Genomic DNA, 26,766 nt, shown 5'->3' with positions numbered 1-26,766 from the left:
GGAGGCCTAAGGCTGTATCAGTCAAAATGAAAGTGGTAAAAGAAGTGTGAAGTTGTTCCCTTTTATGAAAAACCACCCAACAAAGGAGGAGAGATAGAGGCAGAGGTAGAGATAAAGGGAGATATGTAAACAGAGAGAAGAAAGGAGAGAGAAAGAAACATTGAACATAGATAATTAAAATCCTACAATAAAGGCTTAAGAACAATAGGTCTTCACAAAAGAGAAATTTTCACATTTATTTATAAAGAGGAAATATTATCAGATGAAATTTGACTTAAGTTCAATGTTTAAAGATATATAGGATTAGCTAATTGGAACAGAAAAAGGAAGGGTGTCTAGTTTACTACAGTATATAAACATCAGGACACATAAAAAAATTTATGGAACAGAAATGAAAGTAACCTGACTGATGTGAAGCCACTCTGAGACATGGTACTACTAGATTTGTCAACTATCTTACACTCTGTGGAACTCTCTATTTGAAGACAGACATAGAAAATGTAATCTCTACATTTTGTATACAGTATAGTCACACAAGTCTAGAAATTATGGCTTATGAGGAATGAACAGAAAATGAAGTCATGCTTATGAAAAATGTTTTAAGAGTATATTTACCAGTTGTTTCTATACATTAATTTTTAGTTATAATATTGATGGTTTGCCTGGAAAGGGGAGATCAAGAAGAAATATAAAACTTGTCTGTTAACATGGGAAGAGCTGTCATTTAAGAGAGATTGGAATATTGTAAATCATGTCAAAGTGCAAAGCCAAAACACTGGATAGAAATTACAAGTAATTGAGGTCTAGCAAAATAGTGAGTGGTTCCCATAGAATCAACCATTAGAAATAGCATAATGATAACAAAATAATGTCCTATTTCTGAATATATTTAAACAAAAAGTGAATGATCTTTGGCAACAGGTACTATAGAAGTAATCCCTGCATTATTTTAGATAGCATCTAGGATCCTTCCTCTAAGAAATCTACTATTTTATAAGTATTTACTGGGTTAAGTGAAGTCAAATTGCAGAAGTTTGGGGGAAAATATTGAAAATTTCATTCTTGATGCTATAGCCACAAAAAAATATAAATTTTGTTTAAAAAATTTAATGTACTTATAGTGATTAAGAGAATATTAATCTGGTAGTAACATGAAAAATTGCAAAGAAATCAAACTTGGAAATTCTTACTAAATTCTTCCGAAAGATGTATTGATTACATAACTCTGTTTGTGGGGTGTCTTGCTTTAGAGTTAAGAAATGTTCTTCATCTACCTGGAGTCTCATGTTCAAAGTATTGGTTTGATCTTCAGGCTATTTCCCCTTGTGGTTGCAAAATTTCACATCAAGACCTGACAATATTGGGGTGAAAATGGCACATTTCTAATGTGGTTCTAAGAGCTAGAAGATCTCTTTTAGGAGACACACCACCGGGCCACCTGGATGGCTCAGTGAATTAAGCATCTGCCTTTGTCTCAGGTCATGATCCTGGGGTCCTGGGATTGACTTGTGTTGGGCTCCCTGTTCAGTGGGGAGCCTGTTTCTCCCTCTCCTCCCTGCTTTTGCTCTCTGTCCCTATCTCTCAAATACATAAATGAAATCTTAAAAAAAAAAAAAGGAGAAATACTACCCTCTAGAAGACCTCCATTACATCTTATTGTCCAGAAATTGATAAGATGCCATCAACTACTCACCTTCAAGGGAGTAAATCTACCAAGATTGACTTCAATTACAAGGACTATTCATGAATCATATGTATATAATGCAGATGCTGGAACAAATTCAGCTTTACCAGTAAGATAGAAGGAGAAGATGGCTGCCATATACACAATATATGATGATAATTTGTCTCTAACTAATGAGTAAATCATATATATTTCTTTTGCATTCTATGACTGAAGATAGTTTCTTGCTTAGCCAAAGCTCTCAGAATAAAAAAATACAAGAATTGTGAAACAGAACAACACTTAAATTTATTACTGCTATAGTCAAAGCAATTTGCCTTGGCAAATGAAAACTAAAAATAAACACACTGTAATGTGCTCATGATTCTGTCCTCTTTATAAATGTTAGCTAGAGAGAAATTCCATAATTCACGATGTTTCTGCCTACATGAAAAAGTAGACACAATGCACATGTGTTCATACTCCCACACATATATGTGTGCAACACACACTGATTCACAAATACTTAATTATCCAACAATTGGCCAACTCTCTGACTTGCTTTGTTATATGTGGCATCCAGGCTATGAATTAAAAGAAATTATAGTTGGCTGAAGTTCCTATAGTTAAATATGTTAGGTATACCACAGAATGTGCTTACCTCTGCAATTTATACTTTCCTAGTTATAGAATATGCAAAAGCAGAGAAAAAATTGCTTGCTCATTAAGGAGTTTGATATGCTGATCTATTAAGAAAATTACAAATTTATTATACTCTTAGTTTACATGTGTTTCAGTGTAGTCCAAGTGATGGATTTTGAGCATTAGACATCTATCATTATTGTTTTACTTTTAGGCTGGTAATACCCATTAAAATATGTAATTATGTCACTTTCAATGACAAGTTACAGTGCAATTTTGTTTAGATAGAATTCCTAATATGATTACTGTGATTTTCCTTATTACTGTTTCCCCACTATATAAAGTCTCCTTCAATTACAAGGTAGTATTTAGTAATCTCACAGTTTTATTCTATGCCAACCTGTAAAAAGTCAAATTAATTTTTTGTTCTTATGTGTATGTTTTAAGTTCTTACTGATTTGAATCCATCACAGATCCCAACATGTTCTTACATTTTATACTTTAGTATTTTTCTGTATTTATATCTACAGTGATAACTGAGTGTTATGGATGGTTTTAAAATATAATGAATAACTATAGAAAATTACATTTCACTTGCTAGTTGAGTAATCTGTGTATTAAAATATTTTTCATCCAAAGTATTTATTTAAATATGGAGATATCAGAGAATCTGGGCCAGGTCCAGATTAGTGAAGCTTGAAGCTTATATACTTTGAGGAGACCTTTAAGGAAAAATAATTCAAAATTACAAAACTAAAATTTTTATATGAAAGCAAAATTATTTAGATTCATAAATAAAAACAATAAGCTACTATAATCTACCAAAAATGCTTTCATAAAAATGCTTCCTGATTGCAACCAGCTTTCTTTCACTACTTAGAATATTCTACAACTGTAAGCAAAACCTTGTTATCACACAAGTTTTTGACATTTGAGACTATGACACCTAAGTTTCTTTTCCTTCTTGGTATGTCTCCTCTGATGGTAAAGTCTAAAATAATCAAAATTTTAAATTTAAAACTAATTCATTTCCATTTTGGATAAATGGAATTTTATTATATATTCAAATGGAAATGTATTTCAGCAAATATACTAAGGAAATATACTGGAAGAGAGTAGCTCTAAAGTAATTAAATTTGTTATTTAAATCCTTCTACCTTTTATTTTTCAATGTTTTTACTTAATAGTCCTTTTGATTTCTACCTATCTATAACTATAATTTTAAAAATAAAAATAAACACATACTTATTCTCTAATTCTTGTTAGCATATTGCCTTTGGTTCCAATTAAATAAACTTTAAAGAATGTATTAAATAATAATTTAAGATTTTGCTTTCCCATGGTGCTTAACACAATAAATAAAAGTCTGGAATTGTCTGTTACAGCTAAGACCAGGACAATGATAGTATTTTTATTTTCTCAATAGAAAGATAAATGAGTAACTTCTTCATTTTGACTGGAATTTTAATGTCATAATATACATGCATATTTTAATTTTGAATGTTATTAGAGTATGTAAAAGTTTTTGAATCCATGCTATGAATATGCTTGCGCATTATATTAATTCAAGGAGTCAGGTAAAATAGATAATTATTGTGGCGATATTCCTGGTTGTCTCAGTCAGTTCAGCATCTGTCTTTGGCTCAGGTTATGATCCTGGGGTCCTAGGATTGAGCCCCACATTTGTTTTCTGTTTTTTGTTTAATTTTTATTTATTTATGATAGTCACAGAGAGAGAGAGAGAGAGAGAGAGAGAGAGAGGCAGAGACACAGGCAGAGGGAGAAGCAGGCTCCATGCACCGGGAGCCCGACGTGGGATTCGATCCCGGGTCTCCAGGATCGCGCTCTGGGCCAAAGGCAGGCGCTAAACCACTGCGCCACCCAGGGATCCCCGAGCCCCACATTTGGATCTTTGCTCAGTGGAGACCCTGCTTCTCCATCTCCCTCTGCCACTCTTTGCTTGTACTCTGTTTCTCTCAAATAAATAAAATCTTTAACAAGAAAAAAAATAGATAATTAAAGAAGAAAAACTGGTAGGTTCTTAAATTTTCACCTTAATTTAATTTTTATTTACCGAGTAAATCTTGACTGTGTTTTCATAATGTCCTAACAAATAGCACGTCTTTGAAAAAGTACATAGTCTAGAAAAAAAAAAACAAAAGGAACAAAGAACTGAAGAAATTCTACTCTTCACTAAATACAAATAATGTCCGTAGGGAAACATTTTGTCTCCCGAAGAAAGCAATTCGTGCCAATTTTACACATAAAGCATGTTTTATGTTTAATTTATTATTAACTTCTTAAAGTAGTATAGTATAAATGGTATTTATAAATCAAATGATATAATATACATGCTGTAACTATTAGAAAATAGCTATTGCATTTTTAATATATGTTGAAAGTCTGAAAAAGAATCCAAATGTAAAGAAAAGGAAAACTAATAAAAATAATGTGTGTTTTTATTTTCTTTTTCAGTTTCAGTATTAGTTTGCTAGGTCTGCTGTAATGAAGTGCCACAAAGGAGTGGCTTAAAGAACAGAAAATTACTGCCTCACAATTCTGGAGGCTCAAAGTCCAAAATCAAGGTCTTTACTGGTTCTTTCTAAGGGCTGGTGGGGCGGGGAGAATCTATTCCAAGCTTCTCTTCTTAGCTTATAGATGGTCTCCCCCATGTGCCCCCATAGCCTTCCCTCTATGATGCATGTCTGTCTATATCCAAATCTCCCCTTTTTATAAAGACATCAGTCATGCTGAATTAGTACCCACCCTAGTGACCTCACTTTAACTTGATTACATCTGTAAATATCCTATCTGCAAATAAGATCACATTCTGAGGAACTGTGGATGAAGCATCTAACATATTTTGGGTGTTGGAGAGGGTTCCTTTACATAAATAAAGTATATAAAAATAGTTAAATATTTAGACCATGTTTATGTGTGTGTACGGTAAAACAAAATTTATCTTAACATTTATTTGGTGCAAATTGGTACATACACATATTCACGCACACATACATAAACTCATACCTGAGTGTGCATTGATATGGTTAATCAAAGACTTGTCAGGAAAACATGGTTGTAGAAAGAACAAGCTAAATCATTGAGTAAAGTGAATACTATTCAGAAGTTCAAAGTATTACTGAAATGAACATTATGTTAGGATAAGACGGCCTAATAGATTTCAGTGGAAAGCTTCCCATTTTGGAAATTATATTATATTAAAAAATAATCCTGTTAAGTCTAAAATCTATTAGATTTATTACTGTCGGTGATTTTAAAAGTTTTACCACAATGAACTTGACAACTATATAGACTAGAATTATTAGAAGTATAAAACAGTATTATATCTGATCTGTCCAATTCATCTACATCATATACCATTTGATTTTAGTAATATTATTTCAAATATATTTCAGGCAAAGTCATTTTTGAATTAAGTCATAATTCTTTGACTCACAAATCATGGAATTAAATAGTCTGCTCTATTTCTTTAGGGGTAAAAAGAAGCAAGTATGTCTATAAGACGGGAAAGCCTAAAGTTAACGTATTTGTAAGCATTATGAGAACAATATCAATTTTACTGAAATTATAATATGAGCTAAATAAAACATGGTTTCAAATGTTCATTGGTATATTTACAGTAATTACACAATTTCATTTCCCTTTAGAGATTGTAATACTTGAGTTAAAACAGTATCACTTTTTAAAATATACAATCCAAAAAACATAGATGTTATTTATCAAAATAATTGTCAGCAATATAAACATTTTAAGTGTAATTAGGTTTTACATAAATTCAATTCTTCCTTTTTCCGTGAATCAGCACCATCTCATTCGATTCTCTACATTTCTAACTGTAAGTACAGAATAGTGGATTGTGGACATATTCTCTATTATTTCAAGCTATCAAGTCCAAGCCTGGGTATAAAGTAGAAGCCTTATTCCTAGCACCAGATGGGAATAACCTGGAGCCTGTAACAAGGTACCATAAGCAAAGGTTTTGTTCTTGAGTCTTAACATGTAGCCAGAGCTACAGACTTCTGTTTGACCTCTAATTCAAGAATCCATTTCCTACTATGCACTTTTGTAATGCACCTGCCAAGAAATCTCTGTGTTAAATACAGACAGGAGGAAATAATCAGGTAAGTATAGAATGTGAGGCATTTAACAGGAAAACTAGCCTGGATCCTTCAAAAATTCCAGGTCATGAAAAAATTTTTAAAATGTGCAACTCCTCTATATTTAGAGGGAAAATAGCAAAACAAACTATTGTCATGCAAGAATTATATTTGTGTCCTTGAGAGAACATATAAAAATAAGACATTTTGTAGTAACTTGAAAATAAGGCTTATATAATTCATAATTTTATTAAATGGGTGTTAAATATGCTAATATTATGTGGTTATATAGAGAAATGCTATTTTCCTTATGAATTATATATCAAACTTTGAATGATGAAGTGTCCGATGTCTTTAATTTCCTTTAAATGACTCGGGAAAAAAAAGGAAACATATTTACACAGACATGGAGAGATGGAAATGCAATAAAATAATAGCAATTAATTTATGTAAAAAGATTACTGAAGTTGTACTATTCCTTTTGTTGTTAACATTTTTTAAAAAAGATTTTATTTTTGAGAGAGACAGAGAGAGAGCATGCCTGTATGAGGGGAAGGGCAGAGGAAGAGCATAAGGAAGAGAAACAGAATCTCTAGCAGACTCCACACTGAACACAGAGCCCAATGCAGGCCTTAATCTCACAACCCTGAGGTTATGAACTGAGCCAAAACCAGGAGTCAGATGCTTAATCAACTAAACCACCCAGGCACCCCTAAGCTTTTACTTAAATTCCAGTTAGTTAACATACAGTGTAATATTAATTTCAGGTGTGCAATATAGTGATTCAAAACTTCCATATAAGACTTGGTGCTGATCATACCAAGTGCACTGCTTAATCCACATTGTCTATTTCACCCATTCCCCCATCCACCTCCCTCTGGTAACCATCATTTTGTTCTCTATAGTTAAGAGTCTATTTATTAGTTTGTCTCCTTCTCTCTCTTTTTATCCCTTTGTGCATTTCTTTTGTTTCTTAAATTCCACATATGAGTGAAATCATATAGTATTTGTCTTTCTCTGACTGATTTACTTCACTAAGTACAATACTCTCTAGTTCCATCCATGTCATTACAAATGGGAAGATTCCTTCTTTTTATTGCTGAGTAATAGTCATATTATATATATATATATATATATATATATATATATATATATATATCTTCTTTATCATTCATCAGTCTATGCACACTTGGGCTGTTTCCATAATTTGGTTATTGTAGATAATGCTGCTATAAACTTCAGGATACGTATATCCCTTTGAATTTGTATTTTGGCATTCTTTGGGTATCTAGTAGTGTCATTGATGGATTGTAGGACAGTTCTATTATTAACTTTTTAAGGAATCGCCATACTGTGTTCCACAGTGGCCACACCACTTCCCATTGCCACCAATAGTGCAATGAGGGTTCCCTGTTCTCCACTTCCTTGCCAACACCTGTTGTTTCTTGTATTGTTGATTTTAGCCATTATGACATGTATGAGGTGCTATCTCATCATAGTTTTGATTTTTTTTTTTTCTTTTTTTTAGTTTTGATTTTTTTTTTTTCTTTTTTTTAGTTTTGATTTTTATTTCCTTGATTATCAGTGATGTTGAGCATCTTTTCATGTGTCTGTTGGCCATCTGGATGTCTTCTTTGGAAAAAAATAGACATTCATGTCTTCTGCTCATTTTCTATATTAGATTATTTGTTTTGGGGGTGTTGAGTTTTATAAGTTCTTTCTTTTTGTTTCCATGTAAACCTTTTGTTTTAATAAATAAGACATATTCATGGCTTAGGTTTTAAATCACATTTACAGATGAGGAACACTTTTAGGCCCAAATAGGTCAGCGGTGAAGTACTACTGCCGGGAAGAATGCACGGCCCTCATGCATTTTAAGCCTAAGAGCAGAGACTTCATGTCAGAGAACACTGTACACATCATGTCTAGGCTCAAGAACTAGAAGCAGAGGACTGGAGGAAGAGCAGAGACTTGGTGAAGCTCCTGTGACCACCATCTGATAACCTCATCTTCATGCTACAGAGGCCAATGAAAGTTGTACTACTTTTAGATAAGCTAAGAAGGAGCTTTCCTGATTATATGAAGTGAAACTTTCTCATATTGTTAACAATTAGGATAAGGGCATTAGCTATACAGAGTATCCACTGACAAATACAGACGATGAGAACGGCGAAGAGGAAGCCACACAGATGTCTCATTTCTTCAAATATCAGAAACTTCCATGCCACAGCAGGAGAGAAGTGGATGAACTCTACCTCTCCTAAAGGTTTAGTCCAAAAGCTTCCTGTTGGCATTTGCACCGAATAAGGCTCCCCATACTTCTGGCATCATCTGCTGGGCTATGAGGTCCAGCAAGCTTTCTAGAGTATTGGAAACCTTTGTTTTATGATCCCCATTATAGATCTCCACTCCACCAGCTATTTCCTCAGGCAGGTAGGATTCCTGATCAATTTGGACATCAACATCTTTTTTTGGTGGCAATTTTGTACATAGGAATCGCTTTTGGCACTGCAGTCTTTACCAGAGGGAAATCCTGTTTCCTACAATGAACAATCATTTGGGGCTCCAACAATTGGTACAAACCCTGGAGGACTAGTCCATCCAGCCAGCACTTGGTACCTGGTTGTATCTTTTACCACTTTGCTGAGTCTCTGTTTTGCTTCATTTAGTAGGTCTGTAATAAGGTCATCTATTGCTCTGAGGACTTTGAGCCTTGCTTGATTCATCAAATTAGACATCTGAATTTTCTTCTGCTGCTCAATCTGCTTTTCTTTCTTCTCATAGTATTCCATAATCTTCAGTCTTTGGGTTTGCACAAGATGACCTTTCTCAATGTTGAACTCTTCCTCTGCCTTCGCACCTATTTCCTCTGCTTCCTCATTGGCTTCTTATTCAATAAAAGCCATCATATGTTTAATCTGCTTCTACTTGTCAGCATCAGCTGAGGGCCGTGGAGAAAGCTGTGCTAGGCCGGAAGGCCACTGGCTCAAGCTTAGTCTGGAAGGTGGCAATGGAAGGCTATAAGTTCTTTATATATTTTGGATACTAATCCTTTTTCAGATATGTCATTTGCAAGGATCTTCTACCAATCTGTAGGTTGCCTTTTAGCTTTGTTTTTTACTTCACTGTACATAAACTTTTTATTTTGATGAAGTCCTAATAGTTTGTTTTTGCTTTTGTTTTATGCTTTCATGTTAGAGTTGTGATACTCTTTAAACTCTGTCTTCCTAAACATTGAAAATACAACAATTTCCACAGAGTGCATTTACACATGAAAATTGGGACATTACAGTTTTTGTGAGAACTGAAATACAGGTATTTACAAATCATAACCAAGCAACATAAATAGTTTGCTCCCATCCTGGCTTGAGAAACTTATAAAACCATGAGCATATTTAAATAAACTATTAAACACAATCCAAGGTGAAATGAAAAAAGACTTAAAAGTACCTAATCAAAAATTAGAAACTAAATTTGAATTGAAATGGCAAACTTTACTAATGATATAAAGCATTGTGTTAAAAAAAAAAAAGCATTGTGTTATTTTAACTTCTTTATCCATAGTAATGCAAACTAGGTAGTAAGAGCAAAAATATTCAATTGTATATTTGATTATTTTTAACTGAGGAAATTGGTGGGTGGGTGGTAAAAAATTATGCCAGTTGCTACACCACATCAATAAGATATTATGTTAAAAGTTATAAAATTAAACATAGATACTGGAAGTGTAGGAATTTTTTTTTAATTCTTTATTCTTAATTACATTTTCACTATGTGTACTCAAATATCATACTGAGTTGGTTGGCAGTTTAGCTTTATATTATGCGTTTTAAAATGACATCTAGTTTGCGCTGAAGTTCCAAGTGGATGAAGAGAAAATGAGAAATAAATGAATGCTCACATTTTTAGGCAATCATGATAATTCTATTTCAATTGTTGCACAAATAACTGAAGTTAAATTCATCCTAAAATTTGGATTGGAGATGTCAAATATCATTTAGAAAATAAATTACACAAAGACCATCTCTCTCTCTCTCTCTCTGTCTCTCTATTTCTCTCCCCTTCATCTCTGTCTCATACAGACACATACAAACACCAGAATTTATGCAATGGTGATAGAACATGGAGCATAAAGAAACATAGTTTACATTGTACTGTCATTTTTTGTGAGTTAGTTTGAATGAAATGTATAAGTGTATCTGACATATTTCATATTTTCTTTTGAATAATTTGATACTTATCCTATAAGGAAAAACACAGTCATTTACTGTATGTCTTTGTATCTATTTAAGAAGTACCACTATTTTATCTTTAAATCATTTGTCAGCTTTTGAAGCTCTATGATTTTGGAGTCTTAGTGTTACCAAGAAGATATGAAAGGCAGATGGGTCAACCTCCACTTGTCTTTCAGAAAATGATATCCACCAAATAATCCAAAGCCAGGGAGAGTCATGTGCAAGGAATGGGATAAACCAAAAGTAGATTGTAGCTTATGGAGATTGTAAAGTTCTTTTGAACAACACCAAATTGGATTTAAGTTGATCAGCCATTCATTCTATTTCACAGAGTAAAAAGAGAACTCTCTTTTGTTCTCTTTTGCAAGATAAGAACATCTAGATCCTTAGCAATTCTTTTACACACTATTTCCAGAATAAACGTGAGTCAAGAAAATATGACTAAAGAGCTAGGAAAAAAAAAAAGACGAAAGAAGCATTTATAGAGATGATCTAGTTACTGAAGGTAGCAGATAAGGCTAATACATATGATTAATTTGCAAACAAGAAATGAACAAATAAGTGGAAGAATGATAGATTTCAGAAGATAAATAGAATCTACATAAGAGAATTAATAGTAAAACATGTCATTAAAAAATAGATTAGGCCTTGCAGGTTAAAAATTATCAAATTGGAGGACAGATCACTGGAAGATTATCAAAGTGAAAAAACTGAGAAGAATATATATTAAAAATAAAATTTTAGAGTATAAAAAACATCCAAAATCTTGACAATTTTACAGTGGGTATAATAGATTTCCAGAAGGAGAAAACAGAGAAAATGAGAAAGAAGCACTATTTAAAGAGATAATGACCAACAGTATCCAAAACGAGTAAGAGCAACAATCTGCAAAATCAAGAACTTTATGAAACTCAAGTATGTTAAATTTTCCCATGTGAAAATTTCTACTTTCATGGTATTTGCACTTTATGTATTTAAAGAGTCTGAAAAATAGGAGTTCCTTCACAAACATGAAGTCCATTTAGAAAAATAAACCAACATAATTAAATTTTACTAAAAATGTATGACTGTTAAATTTTAAACATTGTTCAACAAAAGCCAAATAATCATTCCTAAACTTTTAAGTTGTTTATGCAATGTATTTACACAAATCCTTGTTTTAAAAAAAAAAAATTCAACAAGATGGGATGCCTGGGTGGCTCAGTGGTTGGGCATCTATCTTTTGCTCAGGGCATGATCCCGGAGTTCCGGGATCGAGTCCCACTTCGGGCTCCCTGCATGGAGCCTGCTTCTCCCTTTGCCTATGTCTCTGCCTCTCTCTCTGTATCTCTCATGAATAAATAAATAAAATTTAAAAAAAATTCAACAAAATGTCATTAGTTACATTTAATGTACATAATATATTCTCTGCGATATCATAGCAAAACATTGCTTCATTTTAAAGATTAAATAAATTATGTGATATTAATTGAATTTTATAAGAAGAAAGTTTAAGATTCTATATATTTATACATATTAATATTTGAAGCTAAAATGTTTATCACATTTAGTATATATCATAGCTCTAAAATTGGTTTAAATTTTAAAAATAATATCAGTTTATGTTTAATAATATTTAAATATGAAATTTTCTTCATTCTTAATAATAAACATAATGGGTCAAGGGAAAGATGGTAATTGCTGAAAGCTATTTGACACCATTTGGCATTTAAATTCTGGGTGGGTTAAATGTTAAAATGCTAGGTACCCAGAGTACCAAAAATAGACTTCTCAGTTATTACTTTCTGCTCTGAAATTTATTGAGGTCTTTAATAAACACATATTTGAAAGAAACTTGCTTAGTATAAGAAAACCAATATCAAGTTTTCTAAAAGAGAGTTTCCCACTTTGGGGGGATGGACAATCTTTATTGTGAGACCATCTGTGCATTGCAAGATGTTTGGCAGCATCCCTGACCTCTCCTATTTATATCTTAGTCTCACTTGTCCGCAGACCTAATTGTGACAATCAAAAACATCCCCAAATATGACATAGCCAAATGTCCCTTGAAGAAAAAAAAATCATGCCAGATTTGAAAGCTGCTGTTCCAAAATAAGAAATTTTCTAAAAATAAAGGTGTTGGTATGCCCTAAAGATCTCCTGATAGGCACATAGTTCTCACAGATTTGGGGCCTTTTATTATTAACTACTTGCTTATGCAGTTATCTAGTATTTAAATATTATTTGTGGGACTTAATCTACTGAGGTACACAACCATATCCAAACCAAGATTCTAATTTCCTTGCTAATTTGTAACTGTGGCTAGTGAGGTATGCCTCTGCTTCGTAAGCAATGTTTGACTTTAATGTTGAATAAGATATTGCAGCCTTCATAGAATGAAAGAAGTAATGATTTACAAACATCTATTTATAAAATGGCATTATAGACTTTTCAATAGAAAAGATGTTGCAAAGTTATTGCTATCTTTCTCATTTTTTAATATTTTTTCTGTTGCCTTCTTCAAAATATTATAAAGAGAAAATGAATTCCAGAAGAAATTACTTGTATTTTTAACTAAGTTATTTGGATAAAATTTATGTATTACCAATTATGTTTTAAGGTTTTATGCTAGGTATTTGATATGCAGAAGTGAATATCTATATACTATCTACTGGTCTATTATTTGTTCCCACATACAAAGAGTATACCGGTTTGTGGTTTTTTTTTTTTAATGTAGCTCTTGACAAAAAGTAGAGTTTTTATGTTTGCAGGGGAATGAAATTGTAAAATCACTAAATAGTCCTTAAAGTGTGGTTATTTATATATTTATAAGAAAGGGTACTAGAAAATCTAATGAGCTAACAATATACTACTTCCTTTTGTAAAATTTGAGAACTCTCAGCACCCTAGCAAGGATAAACAATGGCTTTCATACAAGCAAATTTGAATTTTTAGATTGCAACACAAAATTTTAAGATGTACCTTTTATAACTAAAAAAATTTGACATCAAAATTGCTCTACATATAATGTGGTAAATAAGATTACACATATGGCTACACTTAGAAAAAAGTAAGGTTTTCCATATTTTCCTCTTTGTTTTTAGCTCAATGCCTTCATATGATTACATACACATTGTAACAGTTATGAATGTAGATATGTGCTCTTCAGAAATATTTGTTATACTGAATGAGAAACAGCTATATAGCCTACAACTTTTAAACTATATTTTTCGCAAGGGGAACAATATCTCATAGAACAGGATTTGGCAAACTTTTTTTGGGGGGGCGGTGGGGACTTTTTTTGTAAAGGGCCAAGTATGGCTTATTTTAGGCTTTGCTAGCCACACATCTCTGTTTCAACTACTCAATTCTGTCATTTTAGCAGAAAATCAGCCATGGACTAGACATAAGCAAACAAGTGTGGCTCTGTTTTCAATACAAATTTATGAAAACAAGCAATAGGCAGGATTTGTCCACAGATCGTCCTTTGTCCACCCCTGTAACAAATTATTGTGCGTACTAAACCTATACACGTTTTTGCTGTTAATAGGGAGATGTTCCCCTTTCCTGGTGGATGGGTTAAGTCATTTCCTACATCTTATGTAATATGAAATATATGCTTCAATTAATAAATTAAATACTGTTATCATGTCTTTTAGAATGCAGCCAATATTGTCATTAGGGAACTCTCTCTTTTTTAGTGAATTTTTTCAATTTTAACACAGTAAAACTATTACATAAATATGAAAACATTTTCTTTTATAAAAATATTATTTGTTATAGAAATGTGTACTTATTACTACCAGTTATAGCTCAAAGGATAATTAGAAAATACTATAGATACAAATGACATTAAAAAATTAGAGTCAGCCAAGGAGACTCTAAGTTACTGAACCTTTGATACATGTTGCTACCCTAGGAATATGGAATTGAAGATAAGTTTGCTAAGGGGGAAAGGTCCTTTGGCACCAAAACTTACAGCTGCTTCAGAGCTTGCCTGGGCATAAAGAAGTATATTTCATAATATACTTCAAAAAAGAGAGAGAGACAATATTATTACCAGCTAAAGAAAGAGAAATTTTTAAATATTTTCCTATATTTAGTGACAATAGAGAAACACTCACAAGAATCTTATTTATGGTTTTACATATTACATTTTTCTCCACCTTTCTATCAACTTGAAATGCAAATATTGATTTACTTTTGGCTTTTTCTAATACTTTCAGAAACAGTTTAAAAATTATCTGTTTATATCTGGCTTGAACATACTTCTTATTGAAAATAAACTTTTTATGTTAACAGAGTGAATAAATGATAATTCTACTAAAATTTCAATGGTTATAGGTGATAAGTTCATTTTCGGTTTCTCTGCTCACACTGAGTACCACCTACTTCCCAACCTTGGTATCCCATGCAATTTGCCTTTCTTCTTTTCTTTATAACTTTTGGTCTTAGCACTATGAAAGATATCTACTCTTAAAATGTTATGAAATTTTTCAAATGTCTTCTCAGTTTTTGCTCCCTGAAACACCATTATATTAAAAGGTTAACAAATAGAAGAGATTAGAATTCGTTTTGGGTTTTTTTTTAAGATTTCATTTATTTATTCATAACAGAGAGAGAGAGAGAGAGAGAGAGAGAGAGGAAGAAGCAGGCTCCATGCAGGAAACCTGACGTGGGACTCAATCCCGGGTCTCCAGGATCTCACCCCAAGCTGAAGGTGGCTCTAAACCGCTGGGCCACCGGTGCTGCTGGAGATTAGAATTCATTCACATTCTCAACCTTCCTATCCCAAATAGGAAGGTGAACACCTACTTTTAACATAAAACTCTATACTCTGAACTATTACTTAAAAAGCTCAGTGTTTACAGTATACAATAATTTTTCATGTCATTTTTTTCATGGTATTTGTATAGAGCACACTTTTTAATTTATTTTATTGGTGTTCAAATTTATTTTTTATTGGTGTTGAATTTATCAACATATAGAATAACACCCAGTGCTCATGTCATCGAGTGCCCACCTCAGTGCCCATCACCCAGTGCCCCCCCCCCCGCCCACCTCCCCTTCCACCACCCTAGAGCACACTTTTCTTTAACCTTTTCCATTATGTGTTGATATTACTTATGATTTTTGGCCTCAATTTTATCCTAATTATTCTCTCTTCATAAGGAACTTTCTATTGTCAAATTCAACAACAAATGTCTTATCATACTCCCATTAGTGACTGAAATTCATCAAGCTATATATGCAGTATACATGTGCTTTTGCATAGACACATTATACTTCAATAAAGTTTTAAAAACGCATCATGACTGTAGTTTAGGCCTACCAGAAAAATATCCCCTAGAATAGAGAAAGAATTAACACCATTCACCTTAAAGGTTGTACTGTTGTCCAAGTTAAACCATTTTATAAATGCCGTGCATGGGTTACAGAGTCATATCTCATCATTTATCATTGATGACTCTGCAGATATCAGTTTATATTTAATTATTATCACTCACAAAATTGAAAACATATCAAGGACATTGCTGCTTATTTTGCAGAGTTGAACTATTTATCTTAGCATTTAAGTTTGAGAAATTCTGTAGCTGACATATAAAGATCATTTCATGCAGTCGAAAGAGAAGCCTTGAATGGTTTAGGATTTTTTTGGCTGAATGATTGAAAGGGGATTATTAGAATTTTTCAAAATTAGAGACAGATCCCAGGTAAATACAATGTACTTGATGTTGGCAGAGGCCTCTTACGAATTAGAACAGCTAAAAACATGAGGTGACTGCCACATGAACTATTTTATTGCAACATAAATAATTGCACATAATAAAAAAGAAATATTACCAAAGTCTGTCACCTTCAGCCCCAGTGACACTGCCCCAAGGCAACACATTTCACCATTCTGTTTATTGGTTCATCTGTTGATTCTATGTCACATTATATTATATATATTAACTCCATTTCTTGATTTGTCAATTTACTTTCAATTAACTCCTTACTGTGAAAAAAAAGGAATAAATAAACCCTCTTTCCCCTTCTTAAATATCTCTGTAAGGTTATTCTTCATTTCTTCTATTGATTACTTTCATATATTACATAAAATATTTATGGCCCTTTCTTTTAACTGCAAGCAGTTTATTTTGGCTTCCATTTAAGTTGGATAAATAAATATGTACTATTAAACTTTTGTCAGTATCAAATATCCTTTTTTACTTTTCAAATTCCAGCTTTTCTACTTTGCTAATTCTTCTAGTTTTTTGTTTGTTTGTTTGTTTGTTTTTTTAATTTATGTTGGCAAGGTGTATACCTGTTATATAAAAGTGTTAACATGCTGGTCTCATGCTGTGTTTATGGGTTAAGTGTAGACATTAAAAACAAGGAGAGGATAAAATTATGAACCCGCTCTGTATTACTAAAACAACTACTGTGATTTTTTTTTTATTGGTGTTTAATTTACCAACATACAGAAAAACACCCAGTGCTCATCCCGTCAAGTGTCCACCTCAGTGCCCGTCACCCATTCCCCTCCAACACCCGCCCTCCTCCCCTTCCACCACCCCTAGTTCGTTTCCCCGAGTTAGGAGTCTTTATGTTCTGTCTCCCTTCCTGATATTTCCCAACATTTCTTTTCCCTTCCTTTATATTCCCTTTCACTATTATTCATATTCCCCAAATGAATGAGAACATACACTGTTTGTCCTTCTCCGATTGACTTATTTCACTCAGCATAATACCCTCCAGTTCCATCCACGTTGAAGCAAATGGTAGGTATTTGTCGTTTCTAATTGCTGAGTAATATTCCATTGTATACATAAACCACATCTTCTTTATCCATTCATCTTTCGATGGACACCGAGGCTCCTTCCACAGTTTGGCTATTGTGGCCATTGCTGATAGAAACATCGGGGTGCAGGTGTCCCGACGTTTCATTGCATCTGAATCTTTGGGGTAAATCCCCAACAGTGCAATTGCTGGGTCGTAGGGCAGGTCTATTTTTAACTCTTTGAGGAACCTCCACACAGTTTTCCAGAGTGGCTGCACCAGTTCACATTCCCACCAACAGTGTAAGAGGGTTCCCTTTTCTCCGCATCCTCTCCAACATTTGTGGTTTCCTGCCTTGTTAATTTTCCCCATTCTCACTGGTGTGAGGTGGTATCTCATTGTGGTTTTGATTTGTATTTCCCTGATGGCAAGTGACGCAGAGCATTTTCTCATGTGCTTGTTGGCCATGTCCATGTCTTCCTCTGTGAGATTTCTCTTCATGTCTTTTGCCCATTTCATGATTGGATTGTTTGTTTCTTTGGTGTTGAGTTTAATAAGTTCTTTATAGATTTTGGAAACTAGCCCTTTATCTGATATGTCATTTGCAAATATCTTCTCCCATTCTGTAGGTTGTCTTTTAGTTTTGTTGACTGTATCCTTTGCTGTGCAAAAGCTTCTTATCTTGATGAAGTCCCAATAGTTCATTTTTGCTTTTGTTTCTTTTGCCTTCGTGGATGTATCTTGCAAGAAGTTACTGTGGCCAAGTTCAAAAAGGGTGTTGCCTGCGTTCTCCTCTAGGATTTTGATGGACTCTTGTCTCACATTTAGATCTCTCATCCATTTTGAGTTTATCTTTGTGTATGGTGAAAGAGAGTGGTCCAGTTTCATTCTTCTGCATGTGGATGTCCAATTTTCCCAGCACCATTTATTGAAGAGACTGTCTTTCTTCCAATGGATAGTCTTTCCTCCTTTATCGAATATTAGATGACCGTACATTTCAGGGTCCACTTCTGGGTTCTCTATTCTGTTCCATTGATCTATGTGTCTGTTTTTGTGCCAGTACCACACTGTCTTGATGACCACAGCTTTGTAATACAACCTGAAATCTGGCATTGTGATGCCCCCAGCTAAGGTTTTCTTTTTTAAAATTCCCCTGGCTATTCGGGGTCTTTTCTGTTTCCACACAAATCTTAAAATAATTTGTTCTAACTCTCTGAAGAAAGTCCATGGTATTTTGATAGGGATTGCATTAAACGTATAAATTGCCCTGGGTAACATTGACATTTTTACAATATTAATTCTGCCAATCCATGAGCATGGAATATTTTTCCATCTCTTTGTGTCTTCCTCAATTTCTTTCAGAAGTGTTCTATAGTTTTTAGGGTATAGATCTTTTACCTCTTTGGTTAGGTTTATTCCTAGGTATCTTATGCTTTTGGGTGCAATTGTAAATGGGATTGACTCCTTAATTTCTCTTTCTTCAGTCTCATTGTTAGTGTATAGAAATGCCATTGATTTCTGGGCATTGATTTTGTATCCTGCCACGCTACCAAATTGCTGTATGAGTTCTAGCAATCTGGGGGTGGAGGCTTTTGGGTTTTCTGTGTAGAGTATCATGTCATCGGCGAAGAGGGAGAGTTTGACTTCTTCTTTGCCAATTTGAATGCCTTTAATGTCTTTTTGTTGTCTGATTGCTGAGGCGAGGACTTCCAGAACTATGTTGAACAGCAGTGGTGAGAGTGGACATCCCTGTCTTGTTCCTGATCTTAGGGGAAAGGCTCCCAGTGCTTCCCCATTGAGAATGATATTTGCTGTGGGCTTTTCGTAGATGGCTTTTAAGATGTCGAGGAAAGTTCCCTCTATCCCAACACTCTGAAGGGTTTTGATCAGGAATGGATGCTGTATTTTGTCAAATGCTTTCTCTGTATCTAATGAGAGTATCATATGGTTCTTGGTTTTTCTCTTGCTGATATGATGAATCACATTGATGGTTTTACGAGTGTTGAACCAGCCTTGTGTCCCAGGGATAAATCCTACTTGGTCATGGTGAATAATTTTCTTAATGTGTTGTTGGATCCTATTGGCTAGTATCTTGTTGAGAATTTTTGCATCCATGTTCATCAGGGATATTGGTCTGTAATTCTCCTTTTTGGTGGGGTCTTTGTCTGGTTTCGGAATTAAGGTGATGCTGGCCTCATAGAACGAATTTGGAAGTACTCCATCTCTTTCTATCTTTCCAAACAGCTTTAGTAGAATAGGTATGATTTCTTCTTTAAACGTTTGATAGAATTCCCCTGGGAAGCCATCTGGCCCTGGACTCTTGTGTCTTGGGAGGTTTTTGATGACTGCTTCAATTTCCTCCCTGGTTATTGGCCTGTTCAGGTTTTCTATTTCTTCCTGCTCCAGTTTTGGTAGTTTGTGGCTTTCCAGGAATGCGTCCATTTCTTCTAGATTTCCTAATTTATTGGCGTACAGCTGTTCATAATATGTTTTTAAAATCGTTTGTATTTCCTTGGTGTTGGTAGTGATGTCCCCTTTCTCATTCATGATTTTATTAATTTGAGTCTTCTCTCTCTTCTTTTTAATAAGGTTGGCTAATGGTTTATCTATCTTATTAATTCTTTCAAAGAACCAACTCCTGGTTCTGTTGATCTGTTCCACAGTTCTTTTGGTCTCGATATCATTGAGTTCTGCTCGAATTTTAATTAACTCTCTTCTTCTGCTGGGGGTGGGGTCTATTTGTTGCTTTTTCTCTAGTTCCTTTATGTGTAACGTGAGCTTTTGAATTTGAGATCTTTCCAGTTTTTGAATGTATGCTTGTATTGCGATGTATTTCCCCCTCAGGACTGCTTTTGCTGCATCCCAAAGATTTTGAACGGTTGTATCTTCATTTTCATTAGTTTCCATGAATCTTTTTAATTCTTCCTTAATTTCCTGGTTGACCTTTTCATCTTTTAGCAGGATGGTCCTTAACCTCCACGTGTTTGTGGTCCTTCCATATTTCTTGTTGTGATTAAGTTCTAATTTCAAGGCATTATGGTCTGAGAATATACAGGGGACTATCCCGATCTTTTGGTATCGGTTCAGACCCGATTTGTGACCCAGTATGTGGTCTATTCTGGAGAAAGTTCCATGTGCACTTGAGAAGAATGTGTATTCAGTTGAGTTTGGATGTAAAGTTCTGTAGATATCTGTGAAATCCATCTGGTCCAGTGTATCATTTAAAGCTCTCGTTTCTTTGGAGATGTTGTGCTTAGAAGACCTATCCAGGGTAGAAAGAGCTAGATTGAAGTCACCAAGTATAAGTGTATTATTATCAAGGTATTTCTTGAGTTTGGTTATTAATTGGTTTAAATATTTGGCAGCTCCCACATTCGGGGCATATATATTGAGGAGTGTTAAGTCCTCTTGTTGGATAGATCCTTTGAGTATGAGATAGTGTCCCTCTTCATCTCTCACTATAGTCTTCGGGGAAAATTTTAATTTATCTGATATAAGGATGGCAACCCCTGCTTTCTTTTGAGGACCATTTGAATGGTAAATGGTTCTCCAACCTTTTATTTTCAGGTTGTAGGTGTCCTTCTGTCTAAAATGAGTCTCTTGTAGACAGCAAATAGATGGGTCCTGCTTTTTTATCCAGTCTGAAACCCTGTGCCTTTTGATGGGGTCATTAAGCCCGTTCACATTCAGAGTTACTATTGATAGATATGAGTTTAGTGTCATCATATCTATTCAGTCCTTGTTTTTGTGGATTGTTCCACTGAACTTCTTCTTAAAGGGGAATTTTAAGAGTCCCCCTTAAAATTTCTTGCAGAGCTGGTTTGGAGGTTACATATTCTTTCAGTTCCTGCCTGTCTTGGAAGCTCTTTATCTCTCCTTCCATTTTGAATGAAAGCCTTGCGGGGTAAAGTATTCTTGGTTGCATGTTCTTTTCATTTAGGACCCTGAATATATCCTGCCAGCCCTTTCTGGCCTGCCAGGTCTCTGTGGAGAGGTCTGCTGTTACCCTAATATTCCTCCCCATAAAAGTCAGGGACTTTTTTTCTCTTGCTGCTTTAAGGATCTTCTCCTTATCTTTGGAATTTGCAAGCTTCACTATTAAATGTCGAGGTGTTGAACGGTTTTTGTTGATTTTAGGGGGGGATCTCTCTATTTCCTGGATCTGAATGCCTGTTTCCCTTCCCAGATTCGGAAAGTTTTCAGCTAGGATTTGTTCAAATACATATTCTGGCCCTCTGTCCCTTTCCGCGCCCTCAGGAACCCCAATTAAACGTAGGTTTTTCTTCCTCAGGCTATCATTTATTTCCCTTAATCTATCCTCATGGTCTTTTAATTGCCTGTCTCTTTTTTCCTCAGTTTCCCTCTTTGCCATCAACTTGTCTTCTATGTCACTCACTCGTTCTTCCACCTCGTCAAGCCTCGTCGTTAGGACTTCTAGCTTGGATTGCATCTCATTTAATTGATTTTTAATTTCTGCCTGATTGGATCTAAATTCTGCAGTCATGAAGTCTCTTGAGTCCTTTATGGTTTTTTGTAGAGCCACCAGTAGCTGTAAAATAGTGCTTCTGAATTGGCTTTCTGACATTGAATTGTAATCCATATTTTGTAACTCTGTGGGAGAGTGGGCTGTTTCTGATTCTTTTTTTTGAGGTGAGGTTTTCCTTCTAGTCATTTTGCTCAGTGCAGAGTGGCCAAAAACAAGTTGTATTGGGAAAAGGAGAAAAAGAGAAGGAAAGAAAAGAGAAAAAGAAAAAAGAGAAAGAAGAAAAAAATAGGGGAAAAAGAGAAGAAAAAGAAAGAAAAAGAAAGAAAGGAGAAAAAAGAAAAAAAGGGGGGGTGGGGGAAGCAATCAGAAATCAAGAAGAAAGAGAGAAAAAAAAAAGCACAAAAGAAAACAAAAAAAAAAAACAAAAAACAAAAAAAACCACGGGGGAGTATCTTCCGATTCTGTGTAGTTTAAGTCCCTTGACTTCCCTTGGACCTGGTCCGTCTCGCTGGTCTTCTGGGGGAGGGGCCTGCTGTGCTGATTCTCAGGTGTTAGCACTTGGGGGAGCTGCTCTGCCCCTGCCTGGTGCAGGGCTCGGTGGGGGTTGTTGACCCCGTGAGGCCCCGGGAGGAAGCCACAGTGGCGGGGGCAGCTCTGGGACCCTGGAGTCAGCTCCCGCATAGCTCCGGGGCTCTCCGTCTGCAGGGCCTGGGGGCTCCGGGGCGGGGCCGCTGATCTGCTCAGTTCCAGGCAGGAGCGTCCTCGCTGTCCTGGGCCCTCCCGGCCTCTGCCTGTCCCGGGGGAGGCCGGATCCTGGGCTGTGTCCCGGCGCCCTGTGCTCCGGCGCCTGCGCTGTTGGATTCGCGCTCCCGGCGGTGCAGCCCCCTCCGCGGAGCCGCCGCCCGAGCCCCTCCGAGCTGTTCCCGGAGCCGCGCAGCCCCCTCCGCGCGGAGCTTCTTCCTCCGCCCGAGCCGCCGCCGCTGAGCTGTTCCCGGAGCCCCGCAGCCCCCTCCGCGGAGCCGCCGCCCGAGCCCCTCCGAGCTGTTCCCGGAGCCCCGCAGCCCCCTCCGCGCGGAGCTTCTTCCTCCGCCCGAGCCGCTGCCGCTGAGCTGTTCCCGGAGCCGCGCAGCCCCCTCCGCGGAGCCGCCGCCCGAGCCCCTCCGAGCTGTTCCCGGAGCCGCGCCGCCCCCTCCGTGGAGCTTCTTCCTCCGCCCGAGCCGCTGCCGCTGAGCTGTTCCCGGAGCCGCGCAGCCCCCTCCGCGGAGCCGCCGCCCGAGCCCCTCCGAGCTGTTCCCGGAGCCGCGCCGCCCCCTCCGTGGAGCTTCTTCCTCCGCCCGAGCCGCTGCCGCTGCCGCTGAGCTGTTCCCGGAGCCGCGCAGCCCCCTCCGCGGAGCCGCCGCCCGAGCCCCTCCGAGCTGCTCCGGGTCCCGCCGAGCGCTGCAGCCCTTAGGGAGCTCGGCGCACTCCCCGGGGCGCAGGTGCCTGTTACTGTCCCCGGGAGCCCGAGGGCATCCCCGCCCTCCTGGGTCCTGCTCCACCTCCCTGCGGGCCCCTTTCCGCCCGGGAAGGTCGGTGCAGCTCCTGCTCCTCCGGGACGGGGCTCTCCTGTCCTGGGGACACTCGCCCCGGCCTCAGCCCGGCTCCTCGCGGGCCCCTCCCCCTTGGAGGCCTTTTGTGTCTTTATTTCTTTTTCCCCGTCTTCCTACCTTGATAGAAGCGCGAACTCTTCTCACTGGAGCGTTCCAGCTGGTCTCTCTTTAAATCTCAGGCCGAATTCGTAGGTTTTCAGGATGATTGGAAGGTTTTCTAGGTAATTTGCTGAGGACAGGTGACCTGGAGACCCTGCTCTTCTGCCGTCTTGCCCCTCCCCCCCCAACTACTGTGATTAAACATAGTAAAACCCCCTGTGCTCTTTGATGCAAATAGGAATAATTTCCAAATGTCAAGGACAGATCCTCATCCACCATTGTTACATTCCATATATTGTTAAAAATAATCCATATTCTATTTTGCTTTATGATTGCACCATGATTCTTGAACACTTTTACTTGAAATTTCTAATTGTTTTTTTTGTTGTTTTTGTTGAAAGAAGAATCGCATGTCATTACCATAATTCTAATATCCAATTTCTTAACAATATCCTAGGTTTGATGAAATTTGGTTGCTGTACCAATGATCAAAACAACTGTCATTTTTTGTTAAAAAGCAAAAACTTATTTCTGTTTAACTAATAATCTGCTCTTTTAAAAAACAAAGCTGGTATGTCATCTTCATGTTTTGGGCTATTTTTATCTTGATTCTCTTCCAACCTCATCATTAGGTTTGCATCTTGCAGTCTAAAAGATCTGTACCAGCTACTAGCATGTTCCAGCCAGTGGGAGGGGAAAAGTGAGGAAGAGGAGGGTATGAGCTTGCCTTTCAACTATAGCACCAAGAAATTGCATATGTAATGTACTTTAGTAATTCAGGGTTAATCTGTGCAAGATGCTATAGCTCTTCTCATCTGTAAAATTCAAATAGTGATAATACATACTTCCTATGGATGTGGTGATTATCCAGTGAGCTACCATTTATAAAGCACTTGGAATAATACCTGAGTAAAATAATAAGCACAGTAAAATTATTTACTACTATTACTACTTCTTTTGTTACTTATTGACCAGAAACTAATTATGTGGCCAGAGTTTGTTGCAGGGAAGCTAATATATTTTTTTCCTTCACTATCATGCGCTGAGGTAAAACTTTTATTGTTATAAGAGAAAAAGAGAAGACATTAGAAGGGACAATAGCAAGGCCTGTGATATGTTCCATTAATTAAAAATAACAACATACCTATTCTTTTCTTGATGTTTTTCCCTAGACTTGGGTTGCCTTGTTCTGATGTAGAGTCATTCCTCCTAAGGCCTTCCTTTCCTGATACTACCATATTCTATCACTTTGTGTAATCTTATTTCTTGGATTTATTTTCCCTTTGGTAGACTATATTCTTTTCTTTCTCTCAACCTCTTTGTGTCAGAAAGAACAAATAACACATGGTCTTAGTCCATTCAATTTGCTCTAACAAAAATGCTATAGATTGGGTAACTTACAAACAATAGAGATTTATTTATCACATCTTTGGAAGCTGAGAAGTCCCAAGATCAATGTGCCAGCATGGTAGGATTTTCGTGAGAACCCTCTTCCTAGTTTATAGCTGGTATCTTCCCATACTGTCCCCATATGGTGGAAGGGACAGGGATCTCCATGGGGTCTCTTTTATAAAGGCACTAATCCCATCATGAGGGCTCCACACTTTTGACCTTATCACCTCCCTAACGGCCCACCCCCTGATACCTGCATATGTGGGGATACAATTTTAATATGAATTTGAGGGGACACAAACATTCACACCATAGCATATACCAAATTTTAATTGCTTATATCTAAAAATGCCTTACTTCCATTCTCAAGTCTTAATTGCCTTGTAGAATACTAATTTTAATTCAATATCATGTTATCATCAAAAATTTTAAAGATTTCATTCCATTGCTTTCTAAAAGCTAGTCTTTTTTTTTTTTTTTTAAAGATTTTATTTATTTATTCATGATAGTCACACAGAGAGAGAGAGAGAGAGGCAGAGAGAGAAGCAGGCTCCTTGCACCGGGAGCCCGATGTGGGATTCGATCCGGGGTCTCCAGGATCGCGCCCTGGGCCAAAGGCAGGCGCCAAACCGCTGCGCCACCCAGGGATCCCCCTAAAAGTTAGTCTTAATGGTGAAAAAAAAGTCTAATAGAATACTTGAGCTTTATCTTTTACAGATAAACTGTTATTTAAAAAAACATTTTATGTCTGATGTTCTAAATGTTCAGGAAAAATGTATTTAAATATCTATCTTTTTTTTAAGATTCATGCTGTTTAGAACTCAGTGAGATCTTTCAGTCTGAAAATTTGTACTTTTTTTTCCACTCAGGGATTTTATTTATTTATTTATTTATTTATTTTTGCTCTTTCTTTGATTATTTCTTTCATTTTTCTTTGTTGTCTTTTTCTGGATCATCTATTAGAAAATGTATTAACTTCATAGGTATTTGTCCCTATACACTTTATTTTGAAATTTTTTTTCAAGCATTGTCAATTTTTTTTTTTCTTTCCCTTTACTTTACATGGTGAGAAATTTCCTAGGGTCCTTCCAGACTTTCAAGCAGATATTTTACTGTCACAATCCTACCTTAAATTCCAAAATTGCTGCCACGGTCTCTGATTATCCTTTCCTCAGAGTAAAGTGTTCTCTAGATGCTCTCTTCATGAGTCTGTCTAAAATACTAATTAAAACTATCTATGTAACTTTTATCTGTTTCCTGGATTATTTTAGGTATCTCTAAAATTACTTTAGCGTTGCCGACTTTCCTCATATGCATGAATTCCTTATATCTTTCATATTTAAAAATGAAAACCTGCTTTTTTGGCTTAAATTTGATGGCTTGTTTAATTACATGTGCTTGGTTGGATCGCTCTTTCACATAAAATTCTGTTACACATTTGGCCCCTTCCCTGAAGATACAACTTGACTTTTACTTCTGTGAGACATGCCAGCTGACTGGTTTCACTTTAGGTTATATGGGCCCAGAATACAGCCTCATGCTCTCTCCACTTTCCATCTGTGTTCCCCAAAGAAATATAACTTAATTCTAAAGTGCCCATACACACACTAGGTGTTCAGTGGCACCCAAGTTCATTACCTGCTTGAACATGTAGGCCAGTGTCATTGCTGCCGTTCTTTCTGTCATTACTTAGAAATGTAACCTATTTCTACTTATTAGATTTGCTGACTCCAAGATTGCACTGTTTCCAGGTTTCAATATGGAAGAAATAATTCCACCTCCATGGACTTCTCTAATTCCT

At 36.3% G+C, this 26,766-nt stretch overlaps 1 pseudogene; it reads right to left on the bottom strand.

The window, feature by feature from the left end:
* Nucleotides 1-8,691: 8,691 nt before the first annotated feature.
* On the bottom strand, nt 8,692-26,630 carry LOC121479366 (annotated as a pseudogene).
* Between the last annotated feature and the right edge of the window lie 136 nt (nt 26,631-26,766).

Source organism: Vulpes lagopus, chromosome 20 (genome assembly GCF_018345385.1).
Source record: "Vulpes lagopus strain Blue_001 chromosome 20, ASM1834538v1, whole genome shotgun sequence".
Classification (NCBI taxonomy): Eukaryota; Metazoa; Chordata; class Mammalia; order Carnivora; family Canidae; genus Vulpes; species Vulpes lagopus.
This window is presented reverse-complemented; position numbering and strand designations above follow the sequence as displayed.